This window comes from Homarus americanus, unplaced genomic scaffold, assembly GCF_018991925.1.
Source record: "Homarus americanus isolate GMGI-L3 unplaced genomic scaffold, GMGI_Hamer_2.0 scaffold31795, whole genome shotgun sequence".
Classification (NCBI taxonomy): Eukaryota; Metazoa; Arthropoda; class Malacostraca; order Decapoda; family Nephropidae; genus Homarus; species Homarus americanus.
The window spans coordinates 154,222-178,147 of NW_024747729.1; the positions used below are offsets into that span (position 1 = coordinate 154,222).

Consider the following 23,926-nt stretch of genomic DNA (forward strand, 5'->3'; position numbering starts at 1 on the left):
GAGAAGACAGGGTGGGGAGAGACAAGGAGCAAGAAGAGAGAGAAACAGGGCACAGAGTTGAGACAGGGGAGAGAAGAGGAGCTGAAAGGATGAGACAGGGCAGAGGGTGAGACGGGGCAGAGGAAGACAGAGGCAGAGGAAGACAGGGCAGAGAGAAGACGAGGAGCACAGGGTGAGTGAGAGAGAGCAGGGCAGAAAAGACGGGAAACAGAGACGGGGTTCCTCAGGATGTTAATTAGTGGAGGAGGTGACTGCAGCCGCCCACCACCTGCAGTCACCTGTACACCCACCGAGTAATTGGCAGGAGCCATGTTGTCCTGGCGCCCCATGGATAAACTAACATGGGTCTCAAGAGTTTTCTATGGATGAGGAACATGAGTTTCAGGCGTCTCATGAATAACACGTCTCGCTGGGTGAAGTCGTGGCTCTAGGGTGGGTTCGTGTGGCTCCTAGGATGAATTCGTGGCTCCTAGGATAGATTCGTGGCTCCTAGGCTAAGATTCGTCTGGCTCTAGGGTAGATTCGTGGCTCTGAGCTAGATTCGTGGCTCCTAGGCTAAGATTCGTGGCTCTAAGCCTAGATTCGTGAGCACAAGTTCGAGTCCCCTGACGACGTATGAAGCACCAGAGGAGACTGAGGGAGGGAGGAGGAGGAGGAGGAGGAGGGAGGAGGAGGAGGAGGGATGTGGCGAGAAGGAGGAGGCCGCAGGGAGGAGGAAGAGGAGATGGAAGGAGGCCGCAGGGGAAGAGAAGAGAAGCCACAGGAGGAGGAAGAGGAGATGAAGGAGGCCGCAGAAGGGAGGAAGAGAGAGAAGGAGGCGCAGGGAGGAGAAGAGGAGATGGGAGGAGGCCACTGAGGGGAAGAGAGAAAGAGAAGGAAGCCACAAGGGAGGAGGAAGAGGAGATGAAGGAGGCCGCGAGGAGAAGGAGGAGGCCGTGAGGGAGAAGAGAGGAGGAGCCAATAGGTAGGGAAACCAAAGGGCACCGGCCCTCTTCTATCGACCTCGCTTGACCCTATACAATGAATAATACACACCAGAGGCCCCAATGAAGGATCACCCCACGGAGCTAATGAAGAACACACAGGAGCCCCAATGAAAAGGTACACACAGGGCCCGATGAGAAAGAACACACAGGGCCTAATGAAGGAACACGCAGGGGCCCTAATGAAAGAACATACAGGGGCCCTAATGGAAGGGAGCACACAGGGCCCTCACCACACTATTCACCGATCACCTGACTCACTCCTGGTGTTTAATTACCTTCATTCATTTCATCCAGGTAAAGCAGACACAGAGTAGGACAGGTGGGAGGTACGTGGTGTGTCTGTATGTTGGCAGTGTGTGTGTGTGTGTGTGTGTGTGTGTGTGTGTGTGTGTGTGTGTGTGTGTGTGTGTGTGTGTGTGTGTGTGTGTGTGTGTGTGTGTGTGTGTGTGGAAAGGAGAAGGAGACAGAGGGACAGTTTGGAGGAGAGAAGGAAGACAGAGACAGTTTGGAGGGAGGAGGAGGAGACAGAGGGGCAGTTTGGAGGAGGAGGAGGAGACAGATGGGCCAGTTTGGAGGAGGAGAGAACAGAGAGACAGTTTGGAGGAGGAGAAGAGGAAGCAGAGAGACAGTTTGGAGGAGGAGAAGGAGACAGAGAGACAGTTTGGAGGAGGAGAAGGAGACAGAGGGACAGTTTGGAGGAGGAGAAGGAGACAGAGGGACAGTTTGGAGGAGGAGAAGGAGACAGAGGGACAGTTTGAAGGAGGAGAAGGAAACAGAGGGACAGTTTGAAGGAGGAGAAGGAGACAGAGGGACAGTTTGGAGAAGGAGACAGAGAGACAGTTTGGAACAGGTAACTAGCGCCAATCTGTCACAATCGTCTCCGTAAACTGTACTACAAAATGACCTTTAATTCCCTTGACTTTAGTTTTACTGCCCGCCACCAGACCATTGTGGGACGCCAGTGGTCCAGTCCTGACGTTTATGGCCTTGTCTCATGGTCCTGTATCCCCTATGGTCCACATACATACACACATACATACATACATACATACATACATACATACATACATGCATACATACATACATACATACATACATACATACATACATGCATACATACATACATACATTAATACATACATACATACATACAGTTATAGTTTGGCTTCGTGGTCCTGGTCCTCTATGGTCCACACGCACAGAATACATACATACAATATTGAGGGTTAGGATGACACATGGTACTAATTCATCACAACACTCTGTGTAATATATGTGTCTTCTCAAATTCCCATGTATTTCTGCCTGTGTGTTTTTCACCACTAACTCACTTCCCCTCCCCTCCCCTCCTCTCCTCTTCTTCCCCTTCCGATCCCCCTCCCCCTCTATCTTCTTCCCTGATCCTCCTCTATCTTCTGTGTACCTCAACAATTCTGTACTCCACCTCCTGTACTCCACCTCCCAAAATTCCTGCCTCCTGTACTCCACCCTCCTGTACCCCTGCCCTCCTGTACTCCACCTCCTAAAATTCTGCCCCTCTCCTGTACCTCATGGTAATCTTGTTATTCCATCTACCAGGTAGAGGGGTAGGGGGGGGGAGGAGGTAGTTCTATTTTAGTTGGAATTGCTTGTGCATTTGATCGTGTTCTGACGTGCATGTGACCTATTTGGACTGCATTCGACTGTGTTCTGCTGTGCATTCGACTGTGTTCTTTGTATTCGACTGTGTTCTGCTGTGCATTCAACTCTTGCATACATTCAAAAGTGTTCATTCAACCCATTCACTTGTACCCAGCAGCGCCCTACTCGCCGGCTGCTGGTGTCCTGACAACGATAAGTGTTGAGGCATATGACTATTACTTAAATAACAACATAGGTCGTTTTATGGTAATTCAAAGTGTATAACTACCCTCTCTTTCACAATGGTATTACTGTCACCTACCACTATTATCTATCACTATTACCTACAACTATCACCTACCACCATTTTCACCCCCCACTATCACCTGTCACTACCACTATCACCACCATCACTTGCCTACCACCATCAACAACCACCAACAAGAACTTTATCCAGTCCAGCCACTCCCCCGAGACAGTATCAGTGACGTCATCATCATTATCATCATCATCATCACAACCATCATCATTCACACTATCCCTCTTGTCTGCACCTTTATCACCCCTTCACCTCCTCCCTCCTACCCTCCACCACCACCCCTCCTACCCTCTATCCTCCTCATCCCTCCACTTCACTTCATTTTCCCTCCTTCCTACCACCCTCCATCACCTCAGAGGTCAAAATACCAACGTGTACAATTGAGTCCGTAGGAGAGAGAGAGAGAGAGAGAGAGAGAGAGATCAGTGTGTGTGTTTTCATTCAATTTACTGTCTAAAAAGAATTCTCCCATTAATCTCTCCTCCTGTATTCATTTATCATTAGAGCAACACATGACACTCCCTCCCTCCTCCTCCCTCCTCTCCCTCTCTCCGTCCTCTCCAATTCTTCCTTCCTCTCCTCCCACCTACTACAGCTTTACATGGAATTTACTTGGTATATCTTTCGAATGTGTGTGTGTGTGTGTGTGTGTGTGTGTGTGTGTGTGTGTGTGTGTGTGTGTGTGTGTGTGTGTGTGCGTATGTGTGTGTGGTACAATCAAAAGAGTACGTTCTATCTCAATTTATACAGTTAACTACTAGGTTACATCCCCAGTTAAAGAAAGAAAGAAAGAAAGAAAGAAAGAAAGAAAGAAAGAAAGAAAGCTACATCACCTCATAAACCAGCCCAGAGTACCAGGTTAGGGCAGGTAACCCACACACTCTCACCTCAGGTATCAAATTACACCTGTCTCGATCTTTGTGTGGACTTATTGGGATAACCAGCAGCTGAGACACGTATTGGCGAGGCTAGGAGTTATGTGAGACTCCCTACCGATGGACTCCTACCCTCCCGCTGCTCCACGCTGATGAGTTGGTAAGGCTCTTGGTGTTAGGACTCTCGTCAAACTTATTAGGGCTTTTACCTGAGCGAAGAAAGTCCTGGTTGGGAGGCTTTACGGGCTTCTGTTCAGCCTTCACCTCACAGCCCATTCTCAGCCTCTAACACTGACTAGAGCTTTTTTTTTTTTTTACTGGGCACTCCCCTACATCCTTGTGTAAGGTGAAGCGCAGGAGCGTTTACAGCGCCCAACAGGGAAGCATGCTAAGTTCATGCTTGCCTTTATGTCTCATGAGTTAAGGGCGTAGAAGCCTGAAGAGTCGAGGGCGTAGAAGCCTGAAGAGTCAATGGTTTATGTCATCAAGTTATTGGAAGCTCCAACAACTCCCTGAATACGAATTCGCAACTTTCGACTTACACCAGGTACCTACTTTACTGCTAGGTGAACAGGGACTAATGGGGGCTAGGAAGTATGTCCAAACAACTTCCACCGGCCCGGGAATCGAACCCGTGACATCTCGCTTGCGAGGCAAGAACGGTACCGCTTCTACCGCCGGTCCCCCGCGACTAGAGCTATGGTTGTGGATCAGGTGAGGGTCAGGTTGGGGTCAGGTGGGGGGTCAAGTGGGGTCAAGGGGGTCAGGAGTGAGCTAGGTGGGGTCAAAAGGGGTCTGGTGAGGTCAGTAGGGGTGACCTTAGGACTTGTGAAACCGCGTGAGTGTCTGAATCATCATCATCATCATCATCATCAAGGAACACTTTACCCGGTAATTGCAAAGGTGAAGGTGAAGGTTATATATGACTTATTCAGGGAAGAGAGGAGTGAGTGAGTGAGTGAGTGAGTGAGTGAGTGAGTGAGTGAGTGAATGAGTGAATGTTTGAGGGAATAAAAGAAAAAAGACAAGGACAACACGATACTGAGAGAGAGAGAGAGAGAGAGAGAGAGAGAGAGAGAGAGAGAGAGAGAGAGAGAGAGAGAGAGAGAGAGAGAGAGAGAGACTTTAACAGGTGATTACACGAGAGACAATAAGCGGGTATACCTGTGATGTTTTATAATTAACCTGACGCAGCCCAGCAGGTACCTCACGTCTCTTGATTACTGAGTAAGTGTCCCGTGGTGGTTGTCTGTTGAGTACCTCTAGCTTACTGCCTCTCACTGCTGTGTACCTCACGTCCCTCCCCACACCTCACACGTCCCTCCCCACACCCACACCTTGCACACCCACACATCCCTCCCCACACCCACACGTCCCTCCCCACACCCACACCTTGCACACCCACACTATCGTCTTGTCATACACCCACACACCCAAAACTACACCTGGTCAAGTTTTCACACACACACACGTTCTACTCTCCTCCTAACCACCTCATTTCCTCATCACTAACCTCCCCAGCAATAGTGAGGTGGGCGGTGGGTTAGGCTACTTCCGGTGTGTTTGACGGGATTCTCACCTAAATGAGATTTGAGTGATGGTATTATAGGTGAAGCCCCATTTAATTTTCCTCCCCCTGACTTGATCTCTCTTCTCCCCCTCTCCCCAGTTACTCTTCCCTCCCCTCCTCCCCTCTCCCCAGTGACTCTCCCCTCCCCTCTTCCCTATCCTACGAATATCTCCTCTGTGACTCTTCCTGTCTATCCTCCCTCTTCTCTATTCCCCGGAGAGAGAGAGAGAGAGAGAGAGAGAGAGAGAGAGAGAGAGAGAGAGAGAGAGAGAGAGAGAGAGAGAGAGAGAGAGAGAGAGAGAGAGAGAGAGATTAACATAACTTTAACACAACATCAGCATACTCGCATATCTCACACACACACACACACACACACACACACACGCGCGCGCGCGCGCGCGCGAGGAAAACGTACATCAGAACACAGTGATAAGACAGACAGTATTTCAGGCGACATCATAAACTATTTAGCATTTGCACATACTGATGCCAGGTGGTGAGCTCATTAGTGACACACCTGAGGCTTCCTGCAATATTTTGGAGGGGAGAGGGGGAAGGAGGGGAGAGGAGGAAGGGGGGGAGAGGAGGAAGAAGAGGGAGAGGAGGGAGGGACGGGAGAAGGAAGGGGAGGGAGTGGAGGTAGGGGAGGGGGGAGAGAGGAGGGAGGGGGATGTACCTGTATCACTGGCCTACACCTGTAATGAATGATCAACACTCCTCACCACCAGCCTTATGCCCTCCCCCTCACCTTCACCCCTTTTCCTCCCCCTCACCCATAGTTCTCACCCTAACTTTCACCCCCAAGCCATCCCACTATCACCCGGCCCTCCTCCTCACCCCTCGGCCTGCTGGCGGCGGCCGTTCCTGCCCCCGGGTTAATCATTCTAATTTGTGAAATGGAGCCGAAATTGAGCCAATTTGAGGAATTCTGGGAGTTGAAGCCAAGTTAAAAAGTCATTTGGCCTCGTAGGGTTATGCGGCTGTTTTGGTGGGCGTGGTGGTACGTGGTACTTGATTCTGTGCTGAATTATCTTGTACATGGGAAGGAGAGCAAGTACGTCTACACACACACACACACACACACACACAGCCCCCAATGTCCTCTCAATGAGAATTTAACTTCAGCCACAGGTGAGATACAGGTGACCCCCGGCCGCCTGGAGCTGTGACCCCGGGTACAGGTGGCAGAAGACCTTCCTGCTGACCACACATGTTTTGCATACACTCTGGGATAAACACGGTGGGGTGTTGACACAGCGAGGTGTGGACACAGCTGCAGTACAGACACACTATGTGTTTCTGTATACAGTGTGGTATGTCCTCTACAGGATGTATTCAACATGAAGTACATAAAATAGTACACATAGAGTGTATAACAGTCTGGTGCACATAGATATAGAAACAATGACCTGTACACACACAATGATGCATAGGGGGTCGTGTACACATAACATAGTGTACACACAAGTGTGGTATGCTGAGAGCGTGTGGAGCAAATAACGTGGTGTGCACACGGTGTAATGTGGACAGTGTGGGGGCTAGCACACACACACACATGGCGTGGTGGTGGTGCAGACAGACGGGGGGAGGGGAGGAGGTGTCCTTGAGCCCGGCAGACAGCGTGGCCCCGGACACCTCCTCCTGCTGCCCCCCCCCCTCCTCCTCCTCCTCCTCCTTCTGTCCTTCCTCCTCCTCCTTCTGTCCCTCCTTCTCCTCGTCCTCCTCCTCCTCTTGTGGTGCTGGAGGCCGCCGCTGTAAAACCCATTGTTCCATTTGTTCTTGTGATTCTCACTTTATTGCTGACACACGAGAAGGTTCCTCCCCGGGCTGATATAAACGCGGCCGCTCACACCTGCTGCATCTGGTCGCCATTTACCTGTCGTTCACAACCTCCTACACCTGTCTACACCTTCACCTGTAACTCCTGAGGTGGTTGGGTCTCTCGAACGCATTCTGGGTGTTCGAAATATTATGAACATATTTTGAACACTTTCTAGTGCATTTTCTATACTTAAGTGTACTATTCCCAACCAGTTTAAGATATCTCAATCAGACACTTTAAAACAAAAAAATCTGGACCCGTTTCGGACACATTCTGGTAATATTTCGAACATTTAAAACATTTCTGGTTCATTGTGGTTATTTTACGAACGTCTTCACAGGAGGGTGAGAGGGGGAGGAGGAGGAGGGAACCGGATACATATGGAAATACCTGTGTGAGAGAAAGACAGGTAGAGGTGAGGAGACAGGTAGGTCTGGGTGAGAGGGAGACAGGTAGGTCTGAGTGAGAGGGAGACAAGGTAGGGGTGAGAGGGAGACGTAGGTAGAGGTGAGAGGGAGACGTAGGTAGAGGTGAGAGAAAGTGTGGGCGTAACACCTGACTGGGGCGTGAGGTGAGGTGGAGTTCCCTCGATAGTTCAGGATCACGCCACACTCAACACCTTCACTCTGTCTGTCTGTCTGTCTCTGTCTGTCTGTCTGTCTACGTATATATCTGTTTTCTGTCTGTCTCGCTTTCTCCTTCTGTCTCTCTCTGAATCCCTATCTATCTTTCTCCTTCTCTCTCTCTCTCTCTCTCTCACACAGCTGGTGCTAGAGGTACTGCACCACCAGCTGAGGTACTGCAGGTGTGGGTGAGGGTCTGGTCTGGTCTGGTCGTCTCAAAGTTAATTACCAAGACCATCGTGACAGTGAGTTCCAACACCTGCTACCTCTCTTCTCTCCTTCCTCCTCCTACCTTCTCTCCCTCCTCCTCCTACCTTCTCTCCCTCCTCCTCCTCCTTCTCCTCACTCTGTTTCCTCATCCTTCTCTCCTCTTCCTCCTTCCTTTTCCTTTACTATTGTTTCCCTTCCCTTCTTCCCTCTCCCCTACCTCTCGCTCTTTCCCTTCCCTTCACCCCCTTTTCCCCTCCCGTCTCCCCCTCCTCCCTCACTGTTTCTCCTCCCTCACTGTTTCTCCTCCCTCATTCTATAAGTTCCCAGACTCGTTTCAACATTTCTAAGTCAAAGCGTAAACATTGTAAAGGGACTTGTCTTCATACCTTTACCTGCCTGACTCCTTCACCTGCCTGACTCCTTCACCTGTCTGACTCCTTCACCTGTCTGACTCCTTCACCTGTCTGACTCCTTCACCTGCCTGACTCCCTCCCACAGGTGTCAACGCCCAACACGACTTCAAACTTGCATATTTTCCTTTGTTTATCTACCAGTTGTATACTATAGTCTACACATATTGTTTGTTTTATTTGCTTTAGCATTCCACAAAAAAACACACAAACAAACAAAACAAACCACACCAAAAAAACAACCAAAACAAAGACACCATAAACATCTTACTTAGGAGTACTGAGAGACGCGCGATGACCTCCTTAATACCATATACGGGAGATGTATTGTAAACCAGGAGGGAGGAGGCAGGAGGGAAGAGAGAGGAGGAAGGAGGCAGAGGAAGGGAGAGGAGAGAGGAGGAAGGAGGCAGAGGAAGGGAGAGGAGAGAAGAGGAAGGAGGCAGAGGAAGGGAGAGGAGGAACAAACACACCGACACAGCACAACAACCAACAGTAATCCATGATGTTAACTGACCTGATAGTCACCTGGGGGTCACGTGTGGCTCTACAGGTAAGTCTCACCTTGCATGTAATTAAGAGCTTTACAGGTATTACCATAAATGAGATACGAACCTGTAGTGATTTCCTGCGCTTGTTGGTGGTTAGTGGGCAACGTCGAGGACAGACAGAGAGATAGACAGACAGACAGACAGATAGACAGACAGAGAGATAGACAGATAGAGAGACAGACAGACAGGCAGACAGACAGACAGATAGACAGACAGAGAGATAGACAGATAGAGACATATGGTACACCTGCTGTGAACTCTTACCATACATGTCACCAATAAGAGCAGGGGAAAAAAGCTCTTAGGTGTTGTTATGATCTGTCAGGTGTGTGTGACAGGTGAGGGTGGCCGACCTTACCTGTCTTAACCTAAACCTAACCTAAACCTAACCTAAACCTAACCTAACTTAACTCCTTAAATAGCGTTAGGGTGGTGATTCTTCAGGTGATCCACAGATTTTTCTCTTCGATAACTGGCTAATAAAGGAGATGAGGGAGGAGGGAAGAAGAGGAGGGAGGAAGAGGAAGAGGAGGAGGAAGAAGAGGAGGAGGAAAGGGAGGAAGGAGGGATAAAGAGGAGGAGTGTAGGGGCGGCCCATAACACACTTTGTTTACTAAGTCAATAAACCCCACGTGAGTACTTCCTCTCACACACACACACACACACACACACACACACACACACACACACACACACACACACACGCGGGAGGGAGGCGGAAGTGAGCTGTTTCCTTATGTGACGACGGAGGGAAGGAGGGAAGGAGGGAAGGAGGGAAGGAAAGAGGGAGACACCTGACCTCACCACAACAACTTTATTGACGTCACCACTTTACCACATGACGTCACATCAGTTCAACCTCCAAACAATACAAATTAAATGAAAACAAACAGACATGAACAAGACACAAACAACAAACAATTTAAACCACTTGTGTATGTAAACAATTCATCTCTTCCTTCGCCTTTTCCTGATTCTTCTCCTTTCCTTCCTTCTTTCCCTTCTCTACTTCTACTTCCCCTATTCTTCCCCTCATTTCCCCTTTCCCTCCTCCCCATTCTTCTTCCTTCCTCCTGCTCTTTTCCCTCTTCATTCTTCTTGTCATCCTCCTCTTTCATCCCTCCTCCCTCTCCTAATTCTCTCCTCTTCCACCTCCTTCCCTCTCCTCCTCCTCCTCTTCCTCCCCCATCAGTAGCACCAAGGGGTCAGGACAGGTCAGCCAGCTCCCACTACTGCTGCAGATAATGACCAGACAGACAGTCACACACCCACACCAGGAGGAACATTACCCCCTCCTCCTCCTCACCAGACCCTCACCCACCCCCAAGGAGGCTCACCAGACCCTCACCCCCCCAGGAGGAACAGAATGCCCTCCTCCTCCTCACCAGACCCTCACCCCACCCCCAAGGAGGAACATTACCCCCTCTACCCCCTCCTCACCAGACCCTCACCCACCCCCAAGGAGGGCACCCCCTACCCCTCCTCCTCACCAGACCCTCACCCACCCCAAGGAGGAACATTACATTCACCCCCTCTACCCCCTCCTCCTCACCAGACCCTCACCACCCCCAAGGAGGACCATTACCCCCCCCCCCCCTCCTCCTCACCAAACCCTCACCCCCCTCCCCTCCTCCTCACCAGGCCAGGACATAATAATACACTGGGGTGAGACTCGCTTTTTGTTGTTGTTTTGTTGTTGTTGTGTAGCTGTTTTTGTTTTATTATGATGAACAACAACAACAACAACAACAACAAGCAGGCCTAACCCCCAGTTGTTGTTGTTGTTATAATACGCAACAACAACAATAAAAAAAGGTCCATCTATTAGGGAACTTTACTTGTAATTTGGCTAAAACTCAATGTTGTCAGAATATTTTCTCCTACTAACACACGATTGGTCAGATTTTCTCCCACTGACACACGATTGGTCAGATTTCTTTACCTGAAACACATTGATTGAGATTTTTCTCCTCCCACAACGATTGGTCAGATTTTCTCCCACTGACACACGATTGGTCAGATTTCTTTACCTGACACACGATTGGTCAGATTTCTTTACCTGACACACGATTGGTCAGATTTTTCTCCCACTAAAACATGATTGGTTAGATTTATCTCCCACTGACACAGGATTTAAGGAGTAGAGTGAGTGTGTGTCGGTCTAGTGTCATCTGCCACAGTGTTAGAATCATCACGAAAACATCTGACAGAAGCTGTTTGTCTGCTGACGTCATCATCGGTCGGTGAGTCATCACAAAAATATTTCACAAAACTCACTTACCCTAACCTAACCTAACCTAACCTAACCTAACCTAACCTAACCTAACTTAACCTAACATAAACCTAACCTAAGCAACCTAACCTAACTAACCTAACCTAACCTAACCTAACCTAACCTAACCTAACCCTAACCTAACATAAACCTAACCTAATGATAATATTCCAATAACTTCAGTATTATTCTGATTAAAAAAATACATGTTTAGTGGTTGTATGTATGTATGTATGTATGTATGTATGTGTACGTGTCTGTGTGTATGTGTGTGTGTGTATGACTGTGTACAGATACCAGCCATGTGAGGTGATCAACATACACACAGCCAGAAGCCACCAGCCTGGTAAGTGTACTTAACTGAGAGTTTAAAATACCATAACTAACAAACTACCAAACTAAGAGCATTGTTCCCACTTAAAACTACAGGGATCCCCCCTCCTCAACCCTACCCCATCCTCTCCCCCCTCCCTCAACCCCTACCCCATCCTCTCCCCCCTCCCTCAACCCCACCCCACCCTCCCCCCTCCTCAACCCCTACCCCATCCCTCAACCCCTACCCCCCTCCCTCCCACCCCCTACCCCACCCTCCCCCCTCCCTCAACCCCTACCCCACCCTCTCCCCAACCCCTACCCCCCTCCCCCCCTCAACCCCTCACCCACCCTCCCCTCCCTCAACCCCTACCCCATCCTCTCCCCCTCCCTCACCCCACCCCCCTACCCCACCCTCCCTCCCCTCCCCCCTCCCTCCCCCCCTCAACCCCTACCCCACCCCTCCCCCCCTCCTCACCCCACCCTCTCCCCCTCCCTCAACCCCCCCCCCCTCACCCTCCCACCCTCCCCCATCCCTCTCCCCCCAACCCCTCCCCACCCTCACCCTCAACCCCACCCCCCTCTCCCCCTCCCTCAACCCACCCCACCCTCCCCCCTCCTCAACCCCCACCCCATCCCTCCCCCCCCCCCCCCCCCCTCAACCCCTACCCCTCCCTCCCCCCTCCTCCCCCCCTCCCCTCCCCCCACCCCAACACCTCCCAAACAGTCCGCACTACAATTTACACAACACAAACAAGCTCGGTGGTGACTAATAAGTACAGTTACACACACACACACACACACACACACACACACACACACACACACACACAGTACAAGATGACATCAACAAAAACCTTCTACTATGACGTCAACATGGCCCTACTATGACATCACAAGGTCTTACTATGACGTCAGGAGGGTGAGGTGTGATGTGTGTGTGTGTGTGTGTGTGTGTGTGTGTGTGCCAAATTACTATAGTCATACCTACTAACACACTTACCCCCTTTCTCTCTACCTTCCTCCCTCACTTCCCTCCTTCCTTCCCTCTCCCTCACACTAGCAACAAACAACTATCCGTACTATCCGTCCATCTCACCTATCCTCCTCCTCCCCCCCCACCTAACATTAAATACCCATTCATCATAATTCATCAGGTGTTTGAATGACTGTCTGGCAGGTCCATTTACTTCATCATACAGCACCTGGAATTATGTCCTACCTCACCTCTCTCTCTCAACCTTCCTCACCCCTCACCTTCTTCTCTCCCTGTCTACCTCACCTCTCTCTCTCTACCTTCCTCACCCCTCACCCTCTTCTCTCCCTTTCTACCTCACCTCCCTCTCTCTCTCTCCCTCTCCACACCTGTTGTCTCTCTCACTCCACCTCCCTATTTCTGGCTCGGGAATCGTACGCCGATTTTTTTTTTATCTGGAGTTGGAGAGCTGGTGGTGAGGGGGGGTGGGGGGGTGGGGGGTGGGGGGTGAGAGGGGGGTACACGCATGGTCACTACCCAATAATTATCCTTCACTGAGATCAAGTTTTATAAAGTCTTAAAAGTATAGAAAAAGTAATATCACAGAGCCTTGTTTTACTCTCGGGGTTGTCACGTCTCACTACACTCATCCTCCTCTTCTTCTTCTTGCTCCTCCTCCTCCTCCTACCTGCCTGCCACCGCCTCCTCCCCCTCCTACCTGCCTGCCACCGTCTCCTCCTACCTGCCTGCCACCGTCTCCCCCCCCCCTCCTCCTGCTGCCACTTCTTCACCACGACCAAACATGTGAACTCTTGACCTTCAGATGTGACCTTGACGACAACTGAACCATAACCCGGATATATTAAGCTCATCTGGATATAATATGTTGACTAATTTCCTCTAAGTTTAAAGTTAATGCGAATGGAACCTGTATAGGACTGGTCAGGTTATCAATCTTGTCTGAACGGATGTATGTATGTATGTAAGGCCAGGCAGACACAGACAGACAGGCAGACAGACAGGGATTTAACACTATATTCACCCTTTAGCGGGGATATTCACAACTACAGGTTAAGATACAGTGTTGCTATGTGATTCAACCAACGTAAAAATAATTGTGTTTTAATCTAGACACAAAAGAGGTCCATCACCAGAAGTAATGAATCTTAATTAACCTGTAATAATTCACAAGGTTAATTATACAGTGAGTTAATCTCTTAAACTACTACTAGAGTGTTTAACAGGAGTAAGTTATATCTCTGTACCGATCATACCTTAATAAGATCTAACCTACTTAATGACCAGGTAGGGATATTTTACCTGTGATTAGGGTGGTGTACCGCTGCCCCATCCATCACCCCCTGCCTTCCCTCACCCTCCGGAGTTATGGTGGGGGGAGGGGGAAGGAGGGGGAGAGGGGGTAAGGGGGGAGGAAGAAGGGGGTAAGGGGGAAGGAAGATGGGAGAAAGGGGGGAGGGGAGTGGGCAAGGTGGAGGGAGGTAATGGGGAGAGGGAATGGAGGAAAAAAGGAGGGGAAGGGAGAGGGGAGGAGGAGAGGGGGGAAGGAGGGGGAGAACTCAATACTTCCTTCCCCTCACCAAAACTTTTCTCTCATTTCTTTAACTTGTCTAAACTGTGTAATTTATCCACCTGTGTCCTTCCCTACCTCCCCTCACCTCTCCCCCTCACCTGTCTCCCTCACCTATCCTACCTCCCCTCACCTGTCTCCCTCACCTATCCTACCTCCCCTCACCTGTCTCCCTCACCTATCCTACCTCCCCTCCCCACCTGTCCCCTCACCCTATCCCTCACTCCCCTCACCTATCCTACCTCCCCTCGCCTGTCCTACCTCCTCTCACCTGTCCCCCTCACCTATCCTGCCTCCCCTCCCCTATCCTACCTCCCCTCCGCCCTATATCCTACCTCCTCTCACCCTGTCCCCTCACCTATCCTACCTCCCCTCACCTGCTCTCCCTCAACTATCCTACCTCCCCTCACTTATCCCTATACTCTACCTCCCTCACCTCTCTGCCCCTGTCCCCACACACCTACCCCTCCCCTCCCCTCCAGCTTACCCTACCCCTTGCTTCCCTCCACACTCCCCAACTCCTCCCCAGCCATGTCTCCCACCCTTAAATGATCTACCCCTCCTCCCCCTTCCTTTTTCACCTTGTATCCTCCCCTCCTGGCTTCCCTCTTCCTCCCCTCCCACCATCTACCTTCCCCCCTTATAACTTTTATCTCCCCCTCACAGCCCTCTTCCTCCCCCTACCCTCCCATTCCCTCCCTCTACCCCAACCCCTCCCTCTCTCTTCCCCCTCTCCTTCGGTCGCTGTGTGAGGGTGAGTGGTGTCGTGTCGTCAAACCCACTGGGCCTTTAAACAAACACAAGCGTGGCGGTGCGCCGTTACCGACGATTACTGGAGGAGGGAGGGAGGAGGAGGAGGGAGGAGGAGGAGGAGGAGGAGGAGGAGGAGGAGGAGGATGAGGATTGGGAGGAGGAGGAGATGGTAGAGGAGGAGGAGGAAGAAAGAGGATTAAGAAGGAGGAAGAAGATAATTGAGGAGGAGGAGGAGGAGGATTGAAGGTAAGAGGAGGAGGAGGAGAAGAAAGAAGGATGAGAGAAGGAGGAAGAGATAATTGAGAGGAGGAGGAGGAAGAAGAAGGATTAGAGAGAAGGAGGAAGAAGATAATTGAGAGGAGGAGGAAAGAAAGGTGGGAGGAGGGATGAGAGGAGTGGGAGGAGGAGGAAGGAGGAGGAGGAGGAGGAAGAAGAGGATTAAGAGAAGGAGGAAGAAGAGGATTGAAGAGGAGGAAGAAGATAATTGAGAGGAGGAGGAGGAAGATTGGTAGGAGGAGGAGAATGGTAGGCGGCAGTTCTAACCACTAAACATTATACAGTTACAAGTCTACACACACACACACACACACACACGTCTTTACTGTACCTGTAATAGTAAAATAAAACGAAACGAAGAAACAAAATTCTTAAATCTGATTCATTCTGCTGTTTGAACCTTTAAGAAAAATGAACGAAACAAAATGAAACTATATCATAAATTTTCACTCAGTATAGTCATCATAAATCCTCTTTAATGTAGTGACAAGTGCCATAAATGTAATGACTTGTGATGAAAAGTTATGAAAAGTTATGTATCTTATTTATAACGTTGTCTCTGAGCTAATATGAGCAGAGGTGATTAAACTAATGCCCCTTGATTGTTAGGTATGTGGTGGTGATGGCGTCTGGTGGTGGTAGTGATGGCGTCTGGTGGTGGTAGTGATGGCGTCTGGTGGTGGTGGTGTGATGGCGTCTGGTGGTGGTAGTGATGGTGGTAGTGATGGTGGTAGTGGTAATGGCGTCTGGTGGTGGTAGTAGTGATGGCGTCTGGTGGTGGTAGTGTGGTGGTAGTAGTGATGGCGTCTGGTGGTGGTAGTGGTGATGGCGTCTGGTGGTAGTGGTGATGGCGTCTGGTGGTGGTAGTGGTGATGGCGTCTGGTGGTGGTAGTGATGGTGGTAGTGATGGTAGTGGTACATGTCTGGTGGTGGTAGTGGTGATGGCGTCTGGTGGTGGTAGGTGGTGGTGTGTGATGCATGTCTGGTGGTAGTAGTTGATGGCGTCTGGTGGTGGTAGTGGTGATGCGTCTGGTGGTGGTGGTGATGGCGTCTAGTGGTGGTAGTGGTGATGGCGTCTGGTGGTGGTAGTGATGGTGGTAGTAGTGATGGCGTCGGTGGTGGTAGTGGTGATGATGGCAGTGGTGGTAGTGGTGATGGCGTCTGGTGGTAGTGGTGGTGGTAGTAGTGATGGCGTCTGGTGGTGGTAGTGGTGATGACTGACTGGTGGTGGTAGTGATGGTGGTATTGGTAGGGGTAGTGATGGTGGGTGTAGTGATGGTGATGGAGGTAATAGGTGGTGGTGATGGAGGAGGAAGAGATGATGGTGACAGTGACAGTGCTATAGAGGATAATGACAGAATGGTGAAGTGTTGGGTCGTGGCTGAGTTATAGTTCGGTGATGATGTAGGACGACGATAACACCTACGGCAGAGAGAGAGAGAGAGAGAGAGAAAAAAAAAAAGATGAGGAGGAGGAGGAGGAGGAGGAAGAAGAAAAGGAAAATGAACAGGATGAAGATGAGGAACAGAAGGAGGAGAAAGAGGATCAGGAAGAGGAGAAAGAGGAAGAGAGAGAGAAAAAGGAGGAGGAGGTAGACACTTCCTACAACAAAGACTACCAGCTTGCCTCAGGTACAGACACAATTACTCCCAGCAGAATCATTAATACCTGAAGACACACCTGGTGAGCTTTAATTAAAATAGGAATAACAGTGACTAAGAATCGGTCTTTTTAGCAGTGATAAGTTACTCGTGAGTATAAAACATCCCTCGTGTGTTAAATTATCCACCAGTCAGGTCAGGGAAGGTGTGTATTGGCCAGAGTTAAAGATGCTTATTATTGGAGAAAAATAGGTATAAGGTTATTTTGTCCAGGTAGAATCAGGTAAAATTTACAGGAACACAGCCATCACCATAACCACTATCACCACTACCATAACCACCATCAACTACCCTGCATGGCTGTACCACCATAACCACCATCATACATGGCTGTACCACCATTACCACCATAATCACTATCAACATCAGAACCACCACTACCACCATCAACACCATCGCTACTAGCACTATCACCACTACCACCATCACCATCATAACAACCACCATCAGGTCGTCATCAGTGAACATCTCTGGTGTTTGGTTTGGGCGGTCGAGCATGTTTTGACAGAGCGAGGCAGATGCTTGTTAGTGGGGCGGACGGATGGGCGTGCGGGCGTGTGGGCGGCAGGCGAGGCACAGTCCCAGTAGACCTCGAGCAAGGCATCAACACAGGTGATCAAACACCCACCGTGATGTATATGGTTCGCTGCCTCCCTCGCTAATGAACCAAATACCTTTTTTTCTTAACCTGAACCAAACGGGGCGAAGGCATATCACGTTGCACACCACCACTATTATCACCACCACCACCACCATCACCACCACCATCACCACCACAATCACCATCGCCATTACTACCACCACTACCATCACCACCACAACTATCACCACCGCCATTACTAACACTACCACCACTACCACAACTATCATCACCGCCATTACTACCACTACCACCACTACCATCACCACCACAACTATCATCACCGCCATTACTACCACCACCACCACTACCATCACCACCACAACTATCATCACCGCCATTACTACCACTACCACCACTACCACATCACCACCACAACTATCATCACCAACAACTACCACTACCACCACTACCATCACAAACAACTATCACACGCCATTACTACCACTACTACCACTACCACCACTACCACCACTACCACCATTACCACCATCACCCGGGAGCAGCAGCAGCAATCAGTATCTGTCCTATATCATACTCGGGGAAATATAATTAACAACCTAAAAATTATTAATATATTTCGGTCAGTTAGAAATATTTTTACGAGTATAGAGATTTGATATAAAACTACAGGTATATAAACTCCTATAGAGAGATAGTATCATACAGGTGTTGCCATAACTATATATATATATATATAATATATATATATATATATATATATATATATATATATATATATATATATATATATATATATATATATATATATATATGTATATATATCACAAATTACCTCAACAAACACCCAGACATCATGAGAAAATGTTACCTGCCTCACACAAGTCACCTGTTACCTGCCTCACACAAATTCACAGGTAACTTCCCTCATCTTATGGTCAGGCTCACCATAAGTCCCTCCCACGTTCGTCTGGTCACCTGTAATATACCTGGTGTACCTGCACGTAGCACCAGGACTGATGGGAACTAGTGGGTAGTATGCATAATATGGACATTGTGTGTGTGTGGCGTGTGAGACATTGTGTGGTGTGGGCGTGACAGTACGGAGCAGGTGGGCGGTGGAGGGACGGGCAGTGTCTTGAGGGGAAAGGGAGGGAGGAGGAGAGAAGAGGAGGGAAGGAAAGGGAGGGGAGGTGGGAGGGAAAGGGAGGGAAGACAAAGGGGAGGGATGGGAAGGTCTCTGCTCATCTTATGCGTTTCTAATGATGTTGACTCTGGTGGGAGTAACGAAGGCATAACTCCACCACAACGGCCGATAACGCGGATTTAAACTGGTGAATGTGACGTTGGAGGATTAGTGCCGTCAGTCATCTCCCTCCTGACGGCGACTCCCTCAGCTGCGCTACAGTATTACTACACCAGAGTCAGACGCCATTCACCAGAATCTATATAAAGCCCAGACCTCGGTTATGGCTCGCCCTTAAAACAGGTTTGGTGTGTAGTCAATGTAAGAGGGAATATGAGGCTCGTCTTGGCTCGTCTCAGGTCGTCTCGGCCTGGTTTTAGGTCGTCTCAGATCGTCTCAGGTCGTCTCGGCTCGTTTTAGGTCGTCTCAGCTCGTCTCGGCTCGTTTTAGGTCGTCTCAGCTCGTCCTTCAGTTTGTCGAACGTCCTCCACCTTCTTGATCGGGACTAATCATTATTGTTGTAGTTATATTACTGTCAGGTATTGTTGTTGTTATTATCGTTATTAATAAGTTATTATTGTTATTGTCAGTTATTGTTATTGTTATTATTTGTCGGTTATTATTAATGTTGGTTATTGTTATTAGCTATATTGTCATTGTTATTAGCAGTATTCTTTTTTATTATTACCAACATTAGAATTACCAAACACACCCCTGACCTTCCTCATATCCATATACTAACACAAAATGCCTAAAGTCTAATCAACCATCGACTTCCACGGGGTAATTAGGCTTTATCTGGACCCAGCCTTCAGCCTTATCTGGACCGCAGCCTTCAGCCTACCTGGACCCAGCCTTCAGTCTTTACCTGACCCAGCCTTCAGCCTTACCTGGACCCAGCCTAGCCTTTACCTGACCCAGCCTTCAGCATTATCTGGACCCAGCCTTCAGCCCACCCAGCCTCAGCCTTATCAACCTGGCCTCAGCCTTACCTGACCCAGCCTTCAGCCTTACCTGACCCAGCCTTCAGCTTACTCTGGACCCAGCTCAGCCTTATCTGACCCAGCCTTCAGCCTTACCTGGACCCAGCCTTCAGCCTCTACCTGGACCCAGCCTCAGCCTTACCTGGACCCAGCCTTCAGCCTTACCTGGACCCAGCCTTCAGCCTTACCTGGACCCAGCCTTCAGCCTTACCTGGACCCAGCCTTCAGCCTTACCTGGACCCAGCCTACGATTCTTATCCTTCTGTCTGGTGTAGTGATTCCCACCCAGGTCCTGTACCTCGGGGGCTTCCTACCTGTGTTTGGGGGCGGATGTCCTGGCTTGGGTGGCCCTTTGTGGGGGTGGGCGGCCCTGTGTGGGGGTGGGCGGCCCTGTGTGGGGGTGGAGGTGGGCGTCATGGTTGGGGGCGGCGGCGGTGTGGTGGCCCTGAGTATAGGTGGACGTGGTGGACAGGTCAGTGGCCCTAGGACGCACCTGTCGCCCCGGGAGTCACCAGACCCCGTCATTTGAGGTTGAGGAACCACCCACCATTAACTGTGTTTACTTTGTCACTCCCCACATTGCTGCTCCCCTCCCCACACACTGTTACCCCTCCCCACACACTGTTACTCCTCCCCACACACTGTCCCCCTCCCCACACACTCCCCTCCCCTCCCCACACAAACTCCTATATTCTGTAACAAGTACCCAGGCCCTCAATAATAAAAACAAAATAAAAAAAACACGTAAATTCTTCAACCAATTAAAACACCAAGAACATTCTTATCACAAACACAACACAAACATTAAAAAAATAAATAAAAATTCATACAAAATAAATACAATATTGTGTTTATCAATGACCAAACTATCTCAAAGACCCAAAGGCAGGAGAAACAAAGAAAGAAGTACAAGTGTGTGTGGCGGGAGACACGAGACAATACCTGCCGTTCATTAACACACCTGAGCCAGAAGTTCCTGATGGCTGCTACCTTGATGAAGATACAGGTAAGTAACACACACACACACACACACACACACACACACACACACACACACACACACAAGGCCGCCTCGTACTGTGGTATAGCCGCATGTGGTCAACCTTGTCATCTTCAGGTGGTCATTATTAAATTTGAGTTTTGGGCCAATAACTTGAAATACTAGCAGTGTGTGTGTGTGTGTGTGTGTGTGCTAGTGAACCCTCAGAACAATGAACCCTGGAACTAATGAATCTGCGAAACATTAATTTTCTACACGTCACCTGGGAGACTCCGACACACACCCACCTATTTGTTTACATGTGACGTCATCTGTTGCCGAGGTTGATCATTAGCGGATCACCTGAAGAACATCCAATCCAGCTTATTTCACCTCAACATTACCCAACCTAACCTAACCTAATTTAACACCAACCTCCCAAATAGCGTTAGGGTGATTAATCTTCAGGTGAAATAAGCTGGGGTGATTAATTTTCAGGTAAAATAAGCTGGGGTGATTAATCTTCGGGTAAAATAAGCTGGGGTGATTAATCTTCAGGTAAAATAAGCTGGGGTGATTAATCTTCAGGTAAAATAAGCTGCGGTGATTAATCTTCAGGTAAAATAAGCTGGGGTGATTAATCTTCAGGTAAAATAAGCTGGGGTGATTAATCTTCAGGTAAAATAAGCTGGGGGTGGTGATTCTTCAGATGATTCTAATTTACTTCCAGGTTACCAAGTCCTACATTATTACCGAGTGTGTTTTAGAGTACAGAGACCCATTAATTTCCCTTTAGGGCCAAGGTGATGTAAGTAATGTACTCGAGAGCAGCCAAGTTGTTTATCAGAGTACTAATTAGTGGAGAGAACGCCAGGGGGTAAGGGGGGTAGCGAGAGTTAATGGGTGGAGGTGGGGGTAGCGAGATAATGGGGTGGGGAGGGGGCAGAAGAGAGTTAATGGGTGGAGGGTAAGGTACAGAGCACGGGTGTGGGGTAAGGTAGCGAGAGTTAATGGGTGTGGGAGGTATAAGTAGCGAGAGTTAATGGGGTGGGAGGTAAGGTAGCGAGAGCAATGGGTGGGGGGTAAGGGGAAGAGAGTTAATGGGTGGGGAGGTAAGGGGTAAAGGAGAGTTAATGGGGAGGGGTAAGGGTAGTGAGAGTTAATGGGTGCGGGGGGTAAGGGGTAAAGGAGCATGTGGGTGTGGGGAGGTAAGGGGTATGAGAGTTAATGGGTGTGAGGGGTAAAGGGAGATAATGGTGTGGGGAGGGAGCAGGGGATAGTGAGTTAATGGGGGAGGGGTAAGGTAGCGAGAGTTAATGGGGAGGGGTAAGGGGGTAGCGAGAGTTAATGGTGGGGAGGGGTAAGGTAGCGAGAGTTAATGGGTGTGGGGGTAAGGTAGCGAGATAATGGGTGGGGAGGGGGGAAGGAGAGTTAATGGGTGGAGGGGTAAGGGGTAGAAGGAGAGTTACGGGTGGGAGGGGGTAGGTAGCGAGATAATGGGTGAGGTAAGGTAGCGAGAGTTAATGGTGAGGGGTATGTAGAAAGGAATACACGGGTGGGGGGGTATAAGAAGGAGAGTTAATGGTGTGGAGGAGATGGGTACTTATGTCTGGCTATGTTTATGTGTGTTCTGGGTGTACGGGCTATAATCTCACATACTTGTTACGAAATGAACCTTCTGAATGAGAGAGAGAGAGAGAGAGAGAGAGAGAGAGAGAGAGAGAGAGAGAGAGAGAGAGAGAGAGAGAGAGAGAGAGAGAGAGAGAGAGAGAGAGAGAGAGTATGTACTGCATGTATGTGTATAAGAAACATCGCCTAGATAGCTCAGTTGGGAGAGCGTTAGACTGAAGATCTAAAGGTCCCTGGTTCGATCCCTGGTCTGGGCACTTTTGCAGACCCGTAGTCCTGGCTGTATGTATGTTTGTGTGTGTGAGGCAGTGTAGCAGGAAGGTTACCTCGCGTGCCACACCTGAGTGATAAGGTCATCATCACCTCACTCAGGTGTGTGCTGGGGGCCACACACTAAACGACTACAAAGCAACACGACATGACTCACTGCTCCCTCCCTCCAGCTCTCACTAAGGTATTATCTCTCTCTCTCCCATCTCACTCCTCCACCCACCCCCCTTCTCTCACCCCTCTCCTCCATCACTCCCTCTCCCAGGGCACAAGCACGACACCCCTCCATAAACAAGACTTTGAGAGCCTTGCCAGGGGCGCCACCAGGCAGATAGATGCACCCCCCCTCCCCCCACACCACCACTCAGTTTATTCCACCTGAAGATTAACCAACTTGACGCAACCTGGGGGATGGGTTAGGTTAAGTTAGCGTTAGATTGCCTGGTTAATCTTTAGGTGGAATAAACTGGGGACGAATCTTCAGGTGTTCCTACGACTCACCAACGCTCGCCCTCCACCACCACCACCACCACCACTACCATGAACAGAATTCCTCACCTATCTGATATATGAAATACTAAAATCTCTCTCTCTCACACACCGTTATTTACTCATTTAATTGAACACTTACTTAATTCTCCTCTCGATTCTTATCCCTTCCCCACCTCCTCGCCTCTCTCCCCCCCTTCCCTCTCCTCCCCAGGAAGCATAATGCAGCTGACAATATTATGGTCACAGGCGAGAGACTTTACGACAGCAAACCTCCAAAACATTTTTTACTTAGGGAGGACACAACTAAGTCTCCCCCACAGCCTCCTGCCTTGAGACACGATCCTTGTTTTAAAGAGAGAGAGAGAGAGAGAGAGAGAGAGAGAGAGAGAGAGAGAGAGAGAGAGAGAGAGAGAGAGAGAGAGAGAGACTACAAGTGTATTTTTGATAGGAAGAAAATGATTGAGAGAGAATAAGGAGAAAAGGATTGGGAGAGAGAGATAGCGAGATAAAGATAGAGTGAGAGAGAGAGAGTATGAGTGTGTGAGAAACATCGCCTAGATAGCTCAGTTGGGAGAGCGTTAGACTGAAGATCTAAAGGTCCCCGGTTCGATCCCGGGTCTGGGCAGTTTTACACCTGGCTTACATTACAGTAGAGTCGAACACAACCAAATAAATTTTTACACCCCTAACACACACACACACACACACACACTAACACACTATTTCACCACACCACCACACACTGACACACTATTTCACTACACCACCACACACTGACACACTATTTCACCACACCACCAAACACACTGACACACTATTTCCACCACACCACCGCACACTGACACACTATTTCACCACACCACCACACACAGAAACACTATTTCACCACACCACCAAACACACTGACACACTATTTCACCACACCACCACACACTGACACACAATTTCACCACACCACCACA

The 23,926-nt window shown here is 49.4% G+C and overlaps 2 non-coding genes across 2 annotated transcripts; both read left to right on the forward strand.

Moving 5' to 3' along the window:
* The first annotated feature begins 22,386 nt into the window (after positions 1 to 22,386).
* Positions 22,387 to 22,459, forward strand: Trnaf-gaa. The gene has a single exon. It is a non-coding gene; the product is annotated as a tRNA-Phe (tRNA).
* A 1,057-nt stretch (positions 22,460 to 23,516) lies between these two features.
* Positions 23,517 to 23,589, forward strand: Trnaf-gaa. Its single transcript has one exon. It is a non-coding gene; the product is annotated as a tRNA-Phe (tRNA).
* Positions 23,590 to 23,926: the final 337 nt, after the last annotated feature.